Raw genomic sequence first — 17452 nt, 5'->3', positions numbered from 1 at the left:
TTACAGTGTGACACCGATGCGCAAAGAAGTCTTTGTTGTTGATTTTTAGTTGAAATAAATGATGTAAATACAAATAAATATGTATTGGTTCATATATGAAAATATAAATCTGTCTCAGGAAGGAGGGGCAGACAAAGAAGAAAAAGAGGGTTAAAAAGACACAATATTATGCTGCCTCTTTCCTTAATCAAATAAAGTGGTGTAAAAACACACATACACATAGTCTCACATACACACACACACATACACACACGCGCGCGCGCGCACACACGCACACACACACACACACACACACACACACACACAAAAGCATTTCCTTCCCTCTGAATTTCTCCTTGAATTATATGCCATCACTAGCGTGTGTGATTGCGGAATATTAAATTAAAGTGGGATAAGTCCGCACCGAGGCGGGCTGCGTCCAATCCGCAACTCATTTCCCCTGTTGTAGCACCGCATCACTGCGCTCCTCTCCTTTCAATGACAATGTGTCAAATCTGGGCATTTTGAAAACACTTTCCATATGCTATTATCGGATCGCTACTGAGCAAGAGAAAGACAGAAAAGAAGAAAAACGGAATGCTTTATACCAAAGGTACCAAGACTCTACATTTTTATTTTCTTCTCTTGCAATGGCTTAACATGGTTTATGGGTCTTTTTTTTTGGGGGGGGGGATTTAAAAGGTAAGAGGAGTAGCATTTGAAGTTTTTATAACGATTGTATATTTATGTGTCGCTGTCGTTGGCTTTAGGGCTAAATGTAAGAACATGGAGAGTTTATGTATGTTGGGGGGATCTCACTGTTTTTCCTGCGTTTTTCAACTTGCTTTTGATTGCTTTTCTGTGGTTTGTTTGGTCAGCAAACAACTTAAAGAAACTGTTTTCATTCTGGAGTCCACATTTGTTCTGCCTCTTTGATTTATTTGGCGATTAATTGATTTTGCAACCTGATCATTAATTTAGATGACAACTTGCAAGTGACTTTAGAGGATTTTTCTAACTCTTTTAGGTTGTTAGGATACAATTTTAATGACTGCAAAGGGTTTTAAAGTGCAGTTTGAATTTGACTTAATTCTTGTGGAGAGAAATGCGGAATCTCGCTTTTGATGCTGATTTTAACTTCTATGGGCCTTTATGGATGTTGTGTGTTTACTGGATGAGAGTTGGCCAGTGGGTCAGTGTGGCAGGCTGCGGGTCAGAGCTGTGGGCTTTTGCGTGTTTTTTTTTTTTTTTTGTGAGACTGAGGGGTCAGACATGTAACCCCACAAGGGGCGCGTATGACAAACAATGTATGCAACGTCCACTGGCCAGGTGACCGTTTGAATTAGAGAAATACAGAAATTCTACACTGGATAATTCTAAGAAAAATTTAGATTCATATTTTCAATTCGTAAAAAGAGGATATCTACACTTACCTGGCATCTCCCTGGGTTTATATGTTAATTTCCTCCAAGTTCTTTATCAGTAGAAGTCAGGTGAGAGTTCAGTACAGCCTCATATATATAAATATATCAATAAATGCATCAGAAAATAAAACACACGATAACTTTTTTTGTGTTTTATAATTATAAGACGATTTAAATAGTTCAATTTCAGACATTCGCGTCTTTTATTCTGGTGATGCCACCAAGAAATCTATTTATTTTTCTCTATATACACAAATACTCGCCCACACTCTCTCTCACACACGCATACACACACACATACACAGACACGCGTCAACATGCACACAGACACACACACAGAGAGACACACATACACACACAGACATCAGAGCGGAGTTTACAGATAAAAATCTATAATTAATTGAGGATGCTGCTGATATGGAAATGGGGCGAAATATTAGTTAACGCGGTCTATTGTGGAGCGGTCCTCCAGAGAAAGAGCATCGTCTGCAGGGAGAGAGGGAGGGTGGAGACCGGGGGGATTTACAAAAAAAAAAACAAAAAAAAAAACGCAGGAGGTTAAGATAAGCGGTAGCCAGTATCAGTTCCCTAAATCCGCTTTCTCCTTTTTCTTACTGAAAACAAATCAAATGAAGGCAACTTGGCTGAGAAAACCAAGAAACGCGCACAGATTGAATCATTCGAAAGTTGAAGAGAGAGAGAGAGCGAGAGACAGAGAGAGAGAAAGAGAGAGAGACAGAAGCCCACATCCTTTCACAAAAAAATAAAGATGCTCACATGAAAAAGAAAAATCACGGTGTTTTATGTCTACAATAGTCCTCCGTTTAGGCGTGTAGAGCATCAAATAGGTCCACTCCAAACGGCTTTGGGAAGCTCGACGCACGGCAGCCGTGGACTTTTTGCGCATCCGTTAGAGCACCGGGAAGCCTCGACTCTCCAAGCCGTCTGTGAGCGAAGCCTCCCAAGGCTGACAGGCTACCAAACCCCCCTGGAGGACGGGGAGGCAGCTGCAGGAGTAGCGGCCGCAGCAGGAGCCTTGGATCCGGGTGAAAAGTGACGCCTCTCTTACTCACCCCCCGAACCCACCCACCCCCTTCTTTTTTTTAGTCAGAGACCTGTCTAAACCCAGAATAAACAGCCTCGGGTCGGGTCGGGCTCGGATCTCTTTGGCTTCTTAAGGATCCAGTCGGTGTGGGTGCAGTCCAGTCAATGTGGCTGCAAAGTAGACCAAGTAGTTCACTTGCCAGTAGCAGCCTTATCATCACATCCCAAGCCCCGTCTCATGCAGTTCAACTCACCCCCAGCTTCGATTTTTTTTTTCCTCCATGAAGACGATCTCTTGATTTTCTCCTCGATTGAGACTGTGTAAAGTCTTCCTCTTTGGCCAAAAAGAAGCCAGGGGGAAACACACAGTGCAAGGTTTACATTGAAAGGATACAGGGTCAACAGAGCGGTGCACTTTGTAAGGACACTAAATGTAAACGCCAGTGAATGCAGCTTTGAATAGAGAGTAGGATTTTTGTGTGGCCCTGTATTGGATTTTGCAGGTTTGGCTCTATTGAACCCACACGGGGCCTCAGCGATCCCGAAAGGGCAGCGATGACTTTCCAACATGTGCTGGATTACTAGTGTGGCTTTGATTTTGAAGTATGGATGTACAGTATACGCAACATTCCAGATGCAGCCTCCTCAGTTCTGGAATACACGCTGTAGTATTACAGAATATGAAATAAAAAAAAAATCCGAACTTAATAGAAGCGCAAAGGTGTGTGAATGCGTTTTGTGCCTTTTGTACAGAAATGTGGTCAACTATGTGTGAAGGACCGGCAAAAAACGATCATGCTGGTTTGTTCGTGTCATTCAGGTGTGTTTTTATTATCAGTAATATTATTAGTATTTCATATTTTCAATATCCAACTGATTTTTCACAAGGGTTATTGTCAAAGTCAAACAATTCAGTAATTTAGGGGGCGGGGGAAATAACCCTCCGTCCATTTCTCTTAACTCCTTTTATTCTGCGCATTTAAAAATAAAAAAAATTATAATAATAACCCTACTATCATCAATAATATCAAAAACACAAATAATGCGTAAAACTACATATTTAGAAGAGATGTGGTACCTCGTCTCTACGGAAGGGTTTATTTTCACAAATCTTTTTTTTTATGTTAAACCTATCCTCTAAGTCCTGCTGAGTCCGGTGTGTGTTTGTGTGCCGTGCTTGTCCATTGTTCTATGTGTGATCTGGCCCGAAGAGAGAAACAATACAAACAGGGTGGATTTTTTTTCTCCCTCCTGCGCGCATGGACCTCTGCGGCCGCCAGGGCTCCGTGTCCGCGTCATTTGCAATGTGGAGACTGTTGATCAACTCACTAATTACACTTCTCTCCCTCCCTCTCTCCGTCTCCCTTTTGCTTGCTCCCTCCCTCCTCTCTCTCTCTCTCTCTCTCTCTCTCTCTCTCCCTCTCTCTCTCTCTCCCATTCGCCCTCTCTCTCTCTCTGTCTCTCTACCCATTCCCAGAGTGCATATCGGGAAATAGACACACAAAGACATGCGCACTCAACTTAATCAGCCATTTTTTTAAACAGGGCTAAAACGATAATAATTAGCAGAATAAAGACATATCGGATTTTCATTTCCTTTCCTCCGTTTCCCGACCCCCGTCCACAAGAGAAACTGCGAGGCAGCCCGTCGACACGTCGTTTCACCGCCACCGGAACCAAAATAAGGGATAGCGCTCAAAACGCTTGACATTTGTGGTTTTACCCCCATTTTCCCAATATAAAGTTGGAGGATTATAGTAATTTTACTTGTTTTGGTTGTCCACTATCGCAAGCCGCTGGATGTGACTGTTTTATAAACCCAAGAGAGAAGCGGAGGTGACGGCTTTGGAGGGGGAAGAAAGTAAGTTTTTTTTTTCTCCTTTCCACCTCTCCCTTTAACTTTTATTGAGTAGTTTGGTGTGTGTGTTAAATTTAGGGGTCGCGTATCGATTATCTATCTCGCTGCTGGATCTTTGACATCGGGGCTGTTTGGAGAACAGGTGCTGGGTGTTTTTAGTCCAGAATAGAGGCGGATATGGTGATGTTAGTGCATCTTAGTCCCGGCGCTTTGGCTGCTCAGTCTAAGCAGCGACTGACAGGCTCGGAGGCGTTCTTACGCATGTGTCCGTGCTCGTACAACAGGGTAGTACGTCTACACCTGCCTTTTCAAACTTTATACGAGTGCTGGGGAGACCGAGTGCTGGACAAATACCCCGAACAGGCCTACTTTACGTTCGATCTAACGAGACGAGACAAGCGTTTCTCCCCCTTTTGTGGCTTTGCGGTGCGGATATGGTGCTGCCTTTCCAGGAGTCCGATCTCTCGGACATGTCCGCTTTGAGCTCGTTTCAAGTCGAAGGGTCCGGCTTGATGTTTTCCCCCCTCACTTCTTGGCAGATTATTCCATTCACCAACAACCATATATTTCATTTTCATGCATATTTTTGGATGAACCGCAAGCTATTTTTTAGATTTCACGCACCTTCCAGGCATTCGCTGCCGATCAGTCCCCCGACACGATCCCCCCCTCGTCTCAATAAGTGTATATCTTCGAAACTGCTGAAGTTCCACCTGTATGAGAGGACCACTAGAAAAGCCATGTGTATTTACATGTCATAGTGGATAGATCTTTACCTGCTGCGTGTAAAAAGTAGTGTGAGTTTACCGAGGCGTGGGAGGCTGCGTCGCCCAAGAGGGAGAGCGATCGCTGGGCTACTGATAGCACGGCGAGTCCCTGTAGAGCCAGCACCGGGTGCCCTGGTTTTCTTAAACACCATGTGTTAAACGATCGGGAATGTTCTATGAGCTCATACTTGGTTAGTAATTCTTGATATGAACACATTTCAAATTCCATCTTTCGCATGTAAGTTCCATTTCTGATCCCATCCGCGTCGGTGGGGTTTATAATTTCTCCTCTATTCTCCTGAAATACAACATATACTTTCTCATCTGGAGTAGTTTTCTGTTCATTTAGAGGAGACCGAGTATATATGTGGAGGTTTTCAGGTATTTTAGCGTCCTCGCGTCTTTTTTCTGAGGTTGGTAGATGGACTTGGCTCGGATTGGGACGCGACAGTGACAGGGGGGACATCGATCGCACGGGAGGAAAAAAAAAAAGCAAAACATTAGGGCCAAGGGGCCAGTCTGTCTCCAACCCGGGTATGTAACGGTGCTAGTGTGTGTGTGTGAGTGTGTGTGTGAGTGGAGAGACTGTATCCTCCAAATGAACGGTGCGTCAGTACAAGAAAGGCGACTCTTCTTTTTTTTTTTCCTCGGGATTGTCTCATGTTTACCTGGCTTTTCTGCCATTTTAATATGGATTTTTGCACGAAGCTTATTTATCCCCTAAATTGATGCTTTTAAAGATTTTTATCAAAATAATTTTACTTTTACATTGGTTTTATTGAGCGTTCAGAGCTTTATAACCAGAATGTAAACCCACATTTGCAGCAAATTTGTGGATTATTTTAATGTTGAGTCAATAAACCGGAATGTGGACCTTTTTATTATGGTTATGATAACTAGTAATTATTATTATCATTATTATGTTTGTTGTTGTTATTGTTATTATTATTATTTTTACCATGATGTTCTAAAACCCCGGCTTATTTTAAAATTTCAACAAAATCCTTGAAAGACATTTCCATTTGCATCAATTAAACAGGAACTTAAATCCAATCAATTTTATAGATTGACGAAGTGTTTGATTTTAGGGCTTGGATGGATCATCTGTCCAGTCCGACAATTTAATTGCATCTATAAAATCCTACATTTCCTGACCAAAAAACGTAGGTCTGATAGGAAGCATTATAGTTATTAGGGGGAAAAAAGAAATTTTGGAGATGATTGTGTCTAATTGCAGTGAATTACATCAGTTAATGATGCTATTGTCTCACTCTACTGTAACAGAAGCGTTACGTTATTTTTCTTGCCTTGCATATGAGTTCATTTTTGGAGGGTTATGTTTGCGAAAGCCAAGAGACCCCCTTGTTTTTGTTTTTCTTTGCAGGATGTCTTAGCATTATCAAAGGCTGAGTGTGTGTGTGTGTGTGTATCACTGCATGTTAGTTAAGCAGCTTGCAACATTCATTTTACCCATTACAGTAGAGGGGAGGGGATGAAAAAACAGAGTGTGAGAGATGGGCAGACAGCCCTAGGAGGACAATAGCTGTTGGCTTGAAAATGCTTCTTGATTATTAAAAGCTAATGCATTTTCAGCATTGCAGCCTTCATTAAGGGTGTGTGTGGTGGTGGTGGTGGTGGTGGTGATGATGATGGGGGGAGGGCAAGAGGGATGAGAGGGTACTGGGGAGGAGGAGATGATGGGAGATGGAGAGAGAGGGAGACAGGGGCTGAGTCTGTCCTATAACTCCTGGGCCCAAGACACATGCAGCTAGAAGATTGGCTCGGGCCTCTCCTAGGGGTCGACAATGTGTCATTTCCACCCGGCTAGATTGCCCTCTGCCTATCTGATATTAATGTGCAAATCAATATTTCAGGGATTAAATTTCCCTTCTTCATTTTTTATGGTTTCTACCTCAATAAGTCTCCCGTCTAATAGAGGAGGTTGGATGATTTAGAAGCCTTTGCTGCAGAGAGAGAGAGAGAGAGAGAGCGAAAGAGAGAGAGAGAGAAAGAAAGGAATAGAGAGGAGCTTTGCAACAAGGCTATCGCTGCATTTTAATGTTCATCTTCGTGGATCCCCATAGGCCTTCAGTAAGGAGGGCTATAGCGCTGCTTTACACTGTAAAGACACCCAATTTGGCTAAAAAGGCAGAAAGGGAAAATATGAGTCCGGTTGAATACTTAAGACGATGTGGTAATCCGAGTAGCAGGTATTAGCGAGGGGTGCTCCCCCGCCCCCCCCTCTCTCACACACACACACACACACACACCTCAAAGACACGCAGCTACTTCCAAACCTGCATTACCAGCCTTCACGGCTGAGCGAGTACCACCACGCGGCGTCCTTTTATAACAATATATTTTTCTTTTTATCGTCCATGCCTTTATTTATTTTTTGCATAGAAGGCCGTCGAGATCCATTGGAGATATTTGCTCTCCGGAAAAATAACATCTGGCGTGTGTGTGTGTGTGTGTGTGTGTGTGTGCGCGTGTGTGTGAGTGAGATAGAAATGAATCACTCTGACACAATGACCTGTGTATGATTATTGTGGAAAGGCGGAGCATATTACCATAGTCATCATGCCGCATCTCATTGAGAGTCAACTAAATGAGCTTGGACCCTTTGACTCCCTACAGACATTCATTAAGGGGACGGTGCACACTGAGGCGTCTGTCTACCAATAGGTGTGTGTCTGTGCATGTGTGTTTATTTAATCCTCCTTCCTGTACCATCTGGTGTGTGTGCATGCATGTGTGTGTCCAGCAGCAGCTCAGTGTGAATCCCCCACCGCTGCCACCACCACCACAACTCAGCCCCCAATTTTTTTCCCCCCTCAATTCAGCCTTTGCAGCAGAGCCGAGTAGACTATTTTAACATACCCTTGATAGGGAGAGTGTCAGCGAGTGAAAACAAGAAAAGAGAGGGAGAAAGAGACAGAGGAAGAGGCACAAAGGAGCTCTAATTGTAGCACGACCGCTTGGCTTCCTCCCCGATTCACGGCCATTACAATGTGAAAAGCACAACCGCCTGTCCTCCATTATCAAAACGGCAGGCCTACACACACTCTCACATCCATCCACTGGGGGGAATCATGTAGATGTTTTGTTTCTTATCTATGGCTCACGTTACCGCTCTCCTCCTGGTCACCAGCCTCGAGTAGATTCAACTCTGAGCGTTTTCCTCCCATAAATGAAGAATGGCTGAATTAATAAGGTTGAATTCTTCATTTGAAGGTTTCCGAGCTGCAGCCGTGTAGTTATATTCCTAGCCAAAGTGTTTTGCAGCGGTTGTATAATTCTGATCGACCAGGTTTTCACACTTGTTTCATGCAACATGTATTATGCAACTGTTTCAAACCCTTTTTTGAAGCAAAAAGCTCTCTAACAACTACTGTATATATTTAAAGGAAATCAAGGCGTTATATTCCCTTGCCTCTGTAGTGAGTGTGTGAAGGGTGAGGGTCTGCACTAGTAGCATTAGGGTCTCCTGGCTCAGGGAAGCCTGTAGGGGGAGAAGCTAAGAAGTCTGCAGCAGCTCAGCATTACGTCTCAAAGAAGGGGGCTTCCTGTGTCAGCCCTGGGGCATCACCGCTAACACACACACACTTTCTCTCTATCACACACACTGAGGCGGAGGAGGGTTAAAGACTTGGAACGAGATCAAGCCCCTCCGTAGCTCCCGGGGAGGGTGCTTGTGAATATGCGAGTTTTAGTGTAATTAGCACTTAATTATATTAACATATGCAAATTGTCAGGCGGAGAGCTTGTACTGCCGGTGGGTATCGGCTGAGATACAAGTGGCTCCATTGTACCACCACGGCAGAAAAAAGAATAATGGGTGTGTGTAAGGCAACCAGCCAGCAGCCAGTCCCCTGTGTTAGCACATAACCAGCTAGCTTATGTAAATCTCAGGCTGGCCGCTTTGCCAAATTTCATTAGTCGCCATGACGACCTGGTTAATTGTGCTGACTAATGTCCCATGATCCGTTGTCAGTTAGGATGGATGTCATCCTTCTCTCCCCCCTAAAAAACATCAGAGAGGCCCGCAGATGAAACCAGCTCACAATGACTCCTGTTTACACAGGTTCCTCTTGTACCAGCATTTGCATATTCAAAAATCCTCTGCCATGGTCCCCTGTCTGCTGTGTGTGTGTGTGTGTGTGTGTGTGTGTGTGTGTGTGTGTGTGTGTGTGTGTGTGTGTGTGTGTGTGTGTGTGTTTGCGTGCGCGCACCCATGCATTGCCGGGGTTTTGCGCATGTGGCAGCAATGTGTCGGCGGCAGCGAGAGCAGTTCACTGGTGTGTCAGCGTGCGTGTGTCACATGTGTAACACAATGCTGTCAGTAAAGCCAGACTGTGGGGCTGGTATGGCCCTGTGTAGCAACACACAGCTAAATTTGTTTTTCATTACTGTACAAATTCGGGGAAAGAACAGTCTATATTTGAAACTTTCAGCCTCTCTTTTTATTCCATCCAAATATGTAATTACAACACATCTTTATAGCTACCCCCGACTGAGCAGCAGGACTTCTCTCTTTTTTGGGGGGGGGGGGGCGGGGGGGTGGACAAACATTTAATGTTGTGTGCTTCCCACTAGCCAAAGGTGGATAGAGATTGGGCCTAGTTGGTGCTACTAGTACTTGCATGCTAATCCTGTTTTTTGACAGGAACGTAAACTGATATAATTGCTTTTCAGAGGCAGGAACGGCAGTTTATACAAGTGTGAAAGCACGGGAAAGGGGATTAGCATTATTTTGCATAATGCTGGGCAGGCGCTGAATGGGGCATTGAACGCTTGACTGGGTGACAGAGATGAAAGGGAGATGAAATGCTCTACCCCTCTTCTCTCTCCCTCCCTCCCTCCCTCTCTTCCCTGTTTCCCCTCCAGTCCCTTGGTCTCCGGCCACTGTTGCCGGTAGAGGACTGTTGTAGAGGACCCGGAAACACCAGGCTGGTGATTTGGGCTTTTTTGGGGGGATTCCAGCAGATGGGAGATGTCATGTGGGGCAATATGTATGATAATAGAGTAACTGGCAAACTCCAAGCTCTGTAAGCCACCATGTATATACTAAACTGCATCCCTAAAGCACTGGAGTGTGCAATTATGTCGTGGATGGATCTGGCTCAGGTAGCATTTACATGGAAGGAAGGGAGCGGCTTTCGTGGATCAAATCAAACACTGTTCTTACATTTTCCTTTATTGAGATGTTTGCTAAGGATTTGGTTGGATATCGTATGGATAGAGAGAACCGTGGAATTGTGCGGCAGGTGTGTTTTATGTGAAGGCCGTGTGGATGTGAGAGCTGGTGTTGGTAGGAGGGAGGGGGGGCAAAAGTGTGGTGACGCAGCTTAAAACTGCCACCGTGACTTCCATACGACCCAACTCGACTTTGGGAGTAATTTATGATCAACCGTCATCATTGCTATTGCATCTGGCGTATGGAAATGATCCGGGGTCGAGGGAGGGGCATGAGGCAGGATGGTGGAGAACATGAACGCCACAAAGGCCGATGTGGCCTGTTTTTGTTGTCTCTCATTGGACAGGATCTTCTTTCTTTGACCTTTTGCACGCCTTCCCTTGCCTTTCATATGCTAATGTTGGCCAGACCCGAGGAGGAAACGTGCTGGAGTGGAGGAGGACAAAGACTCTCTCTTTCTTGCTCTGCCTCCTTTCCACGCTATATATCCTCTTTTTCTTGCTTCTTCCCCTCACAAGCAACTTGACAGACTTTGGCATGAAAGGAAGTGAGTGCTCCCTGCTTGGAAAAAGGTGGGGAGAGCCATCTTGCTATGACCCAGGTCACCTGTGAGGATAAAGTACGCTGCAGCAATACTTAGTTACGTTAAGTGTGTTGTTTTAGTTGCTCTTTTGCAGATCTGTAATCTTTGGAGCCACGCTGCAGGTAGAACTCAGTCCCGGTCTGCTGATTTGTTAGCAGAGTTGTCGCGCAGGGTCTGCGTTTCTGGTCGTCCCTCTTCTGTTCTGCCAGCTCTATCTTCTCACAACCAGTAAAGCAGTGTCTCTGGTGGGGTAAAAGGATACTAATATAGTTAGGCCTACTACATCCCTCCCCTAACATAATACTCCAGTGCACCACTGTTGAGCATGACGTGGTTTCGAGGCTCTTTTGGCTCTGTTATGGGAAGGGGGCATGTTATCTGTAGGAAATGTAATTTTTGTCCTCATTGAAATTATTCATTATTGAGCGCAGTTATCTAAATGTTTTTGTTGCTGTTGGTCTCGCGCCAGTCAGGATTGCGTTACCCTCTCTCTCTCTCATGTCTCCGCGTCTGTCTCTCTCTCTCATCTCGCCAGGCCTTCATCAGTCTCTTAAGGGAAAATAGAAAGAGGGGGATTTTTCTCTTCTCTCTTGTGCGCCGTCCCTTTCTCATGCTTTCCTGCCTATTTTGCATCAGCCATCTCATACAGGATATTAGCTATGGAAAAACATGGGCTTGGGTTTTTCATTTAGAATAATATGTTTATTTTTTTCATTTCAAAGTGGAAGTGAGGGGATTTCATAGGGTGGGGAAAGAACAATCGGGGCCGTGTTTTCGAGCGCTCTGTCTGTTTGATCAGGGGTCCTGTGGGCTCTGGGGGTGGTTGAGATTCTCAGGTTCAGGTCAAATAAAATGGATCTGGTGAAGAAAAAATGAGGCCTCTCTCTTTATCTCACATTGTCTCACTGATTTGTTTTCCCTGTGTCTCTCAGTGGGTGTCTCCGTCTCATTTTCTGTCTCATCTTTCATTTGCATCTCTGCATGTTTTTCTTTCTGTTGACAGGCATGACATGTCAGGTTTTTTTTTTTGGGAGGGGTGAGTTAATCGCAAACAGCATGCAGTTGGGCTGCAAAAGAAACTCCCCTCATGCAGACTGAATATTTGGATTACTGCTAATTTAGTTTCTGCATGTTGTAGTAGTATTTGAGCTGTAGTTCCTGTTCAGTCTTGCTTGTCCTCTTCAGTCGCTGTGAAGTACACTGCAAAGTCCACGGCAAAGCATTTGTTTTACAAAGGTTCGTCCTCACCAACAAAATAATACACAGCCTCAAAAAGTCTACGTGCCACGTTTTATTAATTTCGCTCACATCTGTATTGCTTAAAAACAAAAGCAGAACCAAACAGATATACGCAGCTAATTCCTCCGAACAGAGCTATGGAATTTTTTTTTTTTTTAAAGGAAAAATGAGTGACTAAGGTTCTCCAGGTTTGAGAAAAGATACTCCACAATAGCACAAGACGTCTCATGACAAATGATACATTCTCTTCCCTGTTGGCCAAAGACAAAGGCGGGGATTGAAGCGGCAGAGTGAGCAGTCACAGGACATATGCACATTAGACATTAGGGGGGAAAAATGGAGAAGTAAAGAGAGGGTGGCACTGTGTATGTGGGGAAATGTGAAGAGATCGAAAAGCTGATAAATAGCAAAGGAATTTATTGTGCCATATACCATATTTCAAATCAAGATGTCTGCCTTCATTTTCTCAGCAGCTGATGTGAATTAGTTCCTGAATATGCATGTACATCTCTATAATACGACATGATTGGCATGTTGTATTCCTGAAGGCAGTCGCATGTGGATATCAAGGCCATTGGAAGGGCTCGTCAGGGAATAAGTGGCTAATTAATAATGTATGACTCGTGGGCTTAAACAACGGTGTAATGAGAGATGAGGCAAATTTACCAAAGAATTTAGCCCTAGCTGCATGAAGACCTTCTCAGTTATTCTATTACTACTATTACTGATGTACAATTTTAAAAGATATTCGAATTTTCCATAGTTGTTGGAGAAATGTGTTCTCAAGTTGTAATGAGGTTCGCATCTCGAGCCAATATACTCACCCATGGAGCCACAGTAAATATGAATAGTCATGTCCCATTTTGTAACTGCGGGGATATACAGTATGAACAGTATTTTAAAAAAGAATGAAGATCTTTTCCTTTTCCCGTTGAGGTCTGATCTAATACAGGCAAGCATGTGTCTCCACAACTCCCCTGAGGAGACTCAAGCCAACACTCTCCCTCTCAAACCCTGCCTCGTTTTTTTTTGTTTTTTTTTCTCTGGCTTGGCACCAGCCATGGAATAATCTTTAATTATTTGCTTTTAAAAGAGAAGAAGAAGAAGATGAAAAAATAAGACCTTTTTTGTCTGTGACAGTAAAGAAGAAGAAGAGCAGAGCAGGCGCAGGAATGTTCTTGTGTATGAAATTGTAGGTATTAACACTGCCGGTTCTGTCAGCGGTTTCACTGATGAATCAGCTCTCTGCCCCTAGACTAAATAAAGAGGGGAGTTTCGCCGTGTTTCTTCCCAGCTTACATGAGCAGATATAGAAGGTCTCGGGAGGAATTGTTAAAAAAGCAAAGTATGCTTCTCTTACTTAACACAATACCCAAACAAGTGTCACGAAGTGGCGATGGATGGTCCTGTGTTCTCCCCAGTTAGTCAGAAACACCCTGTTTGTAATACTGGAAACGTAAAGGCAAACAATTTGGAAAACGGATTGAGCATAACTGTTGCACATTATAAACTACATTTATTTTTTTTAAACGTATGAAAGGAAAGACCACTTTGTTCTTCAAGTGTTGTTTCAGAAGTTTGATCTTCATCAGTGTATTTTGAAGTGTTGTATCAGAAAAGGTTAAAAAAAGTAAATCCATAAAATGGGAAATGGAAACACCAAATTCAAATCATCTCTGAAGTAGAGAACCTTCGGCTTAAGTCTCCTGCAACTCGCTGGAGCTAAATAACGATCAAAACTTGTCCAGCTGAGGGTCTCTCTCTCTCCATTTTTCACTGATAGATTGCTCCTCTCTTCTGTTTGTACATCCACAGCCACGCGTAACATTTCCTGCACCACCTCTTTTATCTGTCCCTCCAGTTGATGTAAATACACCTAATGCACATTTCCTTTTCTTTAATGCAGCGTACGCATGCGTCACCTAAAATTCTCTCAAAAATGAAACGAAAACACAATCGTTGACCTCCAAGGTCCCCTACATTTATCACGCAGGGGACGATGTAACACACACACAGAGACAAAAAAAAAAGAATATCATCTTGCATCCACGATTTAAGAGTAAAAATACACGGGATGGAGTTGTTCGGGTTTCGTGGTGTCACATATATCTAACGGCTTTACTTCCTACAGCCAACAGAAAGGTAATGGCTCCAATTCATCTCGGTTCCCTCTCAGGGAGCTGGCCCTGGATCTGCGTGACACGATGTTTATTTGATAAAGGAATATTGTGGTGCTAATCTAAAATCATGTTAATTACATCTGACAGTTGTTTGTTTGTAGTGAAATCAAATAAAATGTACACATTTCAACTCCGTTGCCCCTCCACCGCCACCACCACCATCCCTTCTTTCTCTTTCTTCCCATCCCACGGTAACCAGAAAAGAGCCTATGATGGCATAAATAACAACTGCGCTTTCCTTGTGGTTTTTGTGAGAAGAGGGCAAACTCACAACAGCTGTCAGAAAAAGGGGGGTTGTTTAAAAAGCAAATGGCTTTGGTCTAAAGTTCATTTGGAGACCTCTCTAATTAAATAGAGAGCCAAAAGCTTAAGTTAATTAGTAATTCCCTGGGTCCAGAAATTAGACCTGTCACGAGTATTCAACCTCTTGGAAAGCCAAAAGGTATGTGTGCATTTGTGTTTTTCCACAAAATCCCTTGTGCCTGATCCCATCTCTGTACAAAAAGAATGCTTAAATGTGTGTTCATCTGCTATTTCTTACGCAAGGCCAGCAAATTTTTCCTGTCGAAATGTGCAAGACATTAATGGTCTTTTTTCGGCGTGTCAGAGAAGTGCTAAGGAGATGTACAGGGGGGCACATAGCTTGTGGCGTCAGCCGGGATACCTGCCCTATGATTATGTTTATGAAGATAATAACAGGGCTGGAGTCCTGCTGGGGACTGTCTTTGGAAGTCAGTGGGGGTTTGAACTTTAAACTTTATTGTTAGCCCTGGAAAAGAGCAGTTGGGTTTGGTCGTCATGCCACAGATTAGCAAGGTGTCTGATTGGTAATTCTCTCTTCTCTTCTCTTCTCTTCTCTTCTCTTCTCTTCTCTTCTCTTCTCTTCTCTTCTCTTCTCTTCTCTTCTCTTCTCTTCTCTTCTCACAAGACATTCACTTACATGTACTGTTACTTTACTATTATTAGCTGTTTTTTGTTTTTTTTGTGGAAACACAGTGAGAGTGGCTTACATGGCACTTGACCCTGATAGACATTTTTGTCCAAATAGGGCAACGTTAGTGACATTTTTCCTGCCCTAAAAAAAGGAATGAGGTTATGGCCGTAGCAAGAGTTGCTACATTAGTTGCAAGTACTTAATAATAGGTTCCAAAATATCGTTGCTGCACTTGCAAAACTGATTTTTGAATGAATCATGTATGAGTTGTTTGACTTGTGTTACGATAGCATAAAAACCAGCGAAGAATCCGAGGCTCATGCTAGTTGATACAGTATAACCAGCCTTTTATATTTGCCAGGTGGATGTGAAATGCCTGCGTCAGAGACTGCTCTCTGTGTCTGTCCGTGAGTGTGTGCTATCCTTGACTGACGTGGACAGTGTTTGCTTAACCTCTTCTGCGCTGCACTACCACAGCCTTGTCAATTTAAGTATGAGAGAGAGAGAGGGAGCAATGGTAGCTTTCATTTTTCATGTTCCCAGCAGTATTTTTGCTAAACAAACCTGCTGAGAGGCTGAGTGAGAGTTAGAGAGGGGTCTGAATCAACACAAATGAGTGATATTTGTTGTTGTTTTTTCCTAGGTTGGAACATAATTGTGTGCATCCACACACCCCAAGAGAAAACATGCATTTGAAAGACCAGATTTTTTTTTTTCCAGGCTCTGTATTTAGCAGGATTAATAATTTCACTTGGCAAATAATCCCACCCTGCCAACCCCCCTTCAATTTACACAGGGGAGGTGTGTGTGTGTGTGTGTGTGTGTGTGTGTGTGTGTGTGTGTGTGTGTGTGTGTGTGTGTGTGTGTGGCCTCATGCTTCAGCCTCATCCAAAAGATAAGGCTGTGATTTATGTAACAGCTAAGCCCTTTCATATTGTGTATGTTGTACCTTACAAGAGCATGATGAGCAGGCTAGATTAATATTTATTTAGTACAGGCAAATCAAGGATTAAGCAGTCATCGTTTTAGCGCTAATCCGTGTCTCTGGTGAGATGCAGAGACAAAGAGAGGCAGATTACTAAATACATAACGCCACAAAAACCACAATTAGTTGGTGACTTGTTTCCTTTAGCCGGGTAGAAGGGAAGATGGACAGTAGATGTGCAAACACGTGTTTTCTCTCTCTCTCTCTCTCTTTCGCTCTCTCTCTCTCTCTCACACACACACGCACACACACACACCAGCACATACACTCACAGAGTTATTTTATCAGCTTTTAAACTTCCTGTTGAAATCCTCCTTCTGTCTTCAAAAGATTCCCTTATTGAAATTAGCAGCAGTTCAGTCTGATTCACTCATCTGTGTCTCGTGATCTTTCCACCGTCTAAATACACACACACACACACACACGCATATGCACACACAGAAATAGCCACAGATGCTGATATGGCATTAAACCTAATTAACATAATACACACACACACACACACACAGTCTGACACACATACATGAGCAATGAATACTTCTTTCTTAGCTCTTACCACGTGGGAGACGCAGGACAGTTTGCCTAAACTGTGTGTGTATGTATGTGTGTGTCTGTGTGTGTTGTGAGTTACATGGGAGTCTGTAAATAAAATTACATTCTTTACTAATTGAGTTAAACTGCTTTGCTGGAGAAGTGGTGAAAACGACAAGTATGTCGTGTGTCTGTATGTTGGCTTGGTGTGTGTGGGGGTTTGTAATCCTGTTATCTCTTCGTACTCTCAGTAGCTAATAGAGGCAAATGAGCATTCATGGTCAGTCCTCCAGCCATGGAAAGGGTTAATATGCTTTTTTTTTCCTTGTTCAAGAACAAGCTTTCTTTTTGAAATGCACAAGACAATGTTTTGTTGTGGCGTGTCAGAGAGGGACACATAACTTGCGGCGTCAGTCAGGATACCTGTCCTATGATTACAGGGTTGCTCTGTGTGTCTGTGTTTTGTGATTTCAAGTTGCAAGTCGGTGGGTGTGTTTGTGCATGCGTGCGTGTAGGGAGCTAATGTAGTTCATACTTACCCCTGTCAGGTGATAACTAAGAGGCTAATGTTTTTGTATTTTCTCCTTCTCATGCAGCAGTTTGTGTCCAAAGTGTCAAACCTAGTTGAGAAAATAGTGTGTTGTGTGTATGTGGCTACTGTAAGGGACAGCAAAAAAAACATAAAAAAGAGCATTGGCAAGGGGAGGGGGGGGGGGGGGGGGGGTGTTCAG

General features: G+C 43.5%; 1 protein-coding gene across 3 annotated transcripts in view; it reads left to right on the top strand.

Annotated features, from left to right (window-relative positions):
• The first annotated feature begins 475 nt into the window (after positions 1-475).
• The window catches only part of zfhx4 (zinc finger homeobox 4), an 81461-nt gene continuing 64484 nt past the window's right edge, over positions 476-17452 (top strand). For 2 of the 3 annotated variants that reach the window (XM_086190806.1, XM_086190804.1), the window contains exon 1: positions 3939-4308. The gene's annotated coding sequence lies outside the window, so the exon portion shown is untranslated. Of the gene's footprint in view, positions 593-3938; positions 4309-17452 lie in introns of those variants that run through there. The other variant, XM_086190805.1, reaches the window with a different exon arrangement.

Source organism: Aulostomus chinensis, chromosome 21 (genome assembly GCF_037954235.1).
Source record: "Aulostomus chinensis isolate RoL2024-O1b breed Wild chromosome 21, RoL_Achi_v1.0, whole genome shotgun sequence".
Lineage (NCBI taxonomy): Eukaryota > Metazoa > Chordata > Actinopteri > Syngnathiformes > Aulostomidae > Aulostomus > Aulostomus chinensis.
This window is presented reverse-complemented; position numbering and strand designations above follow the sequence as displayed.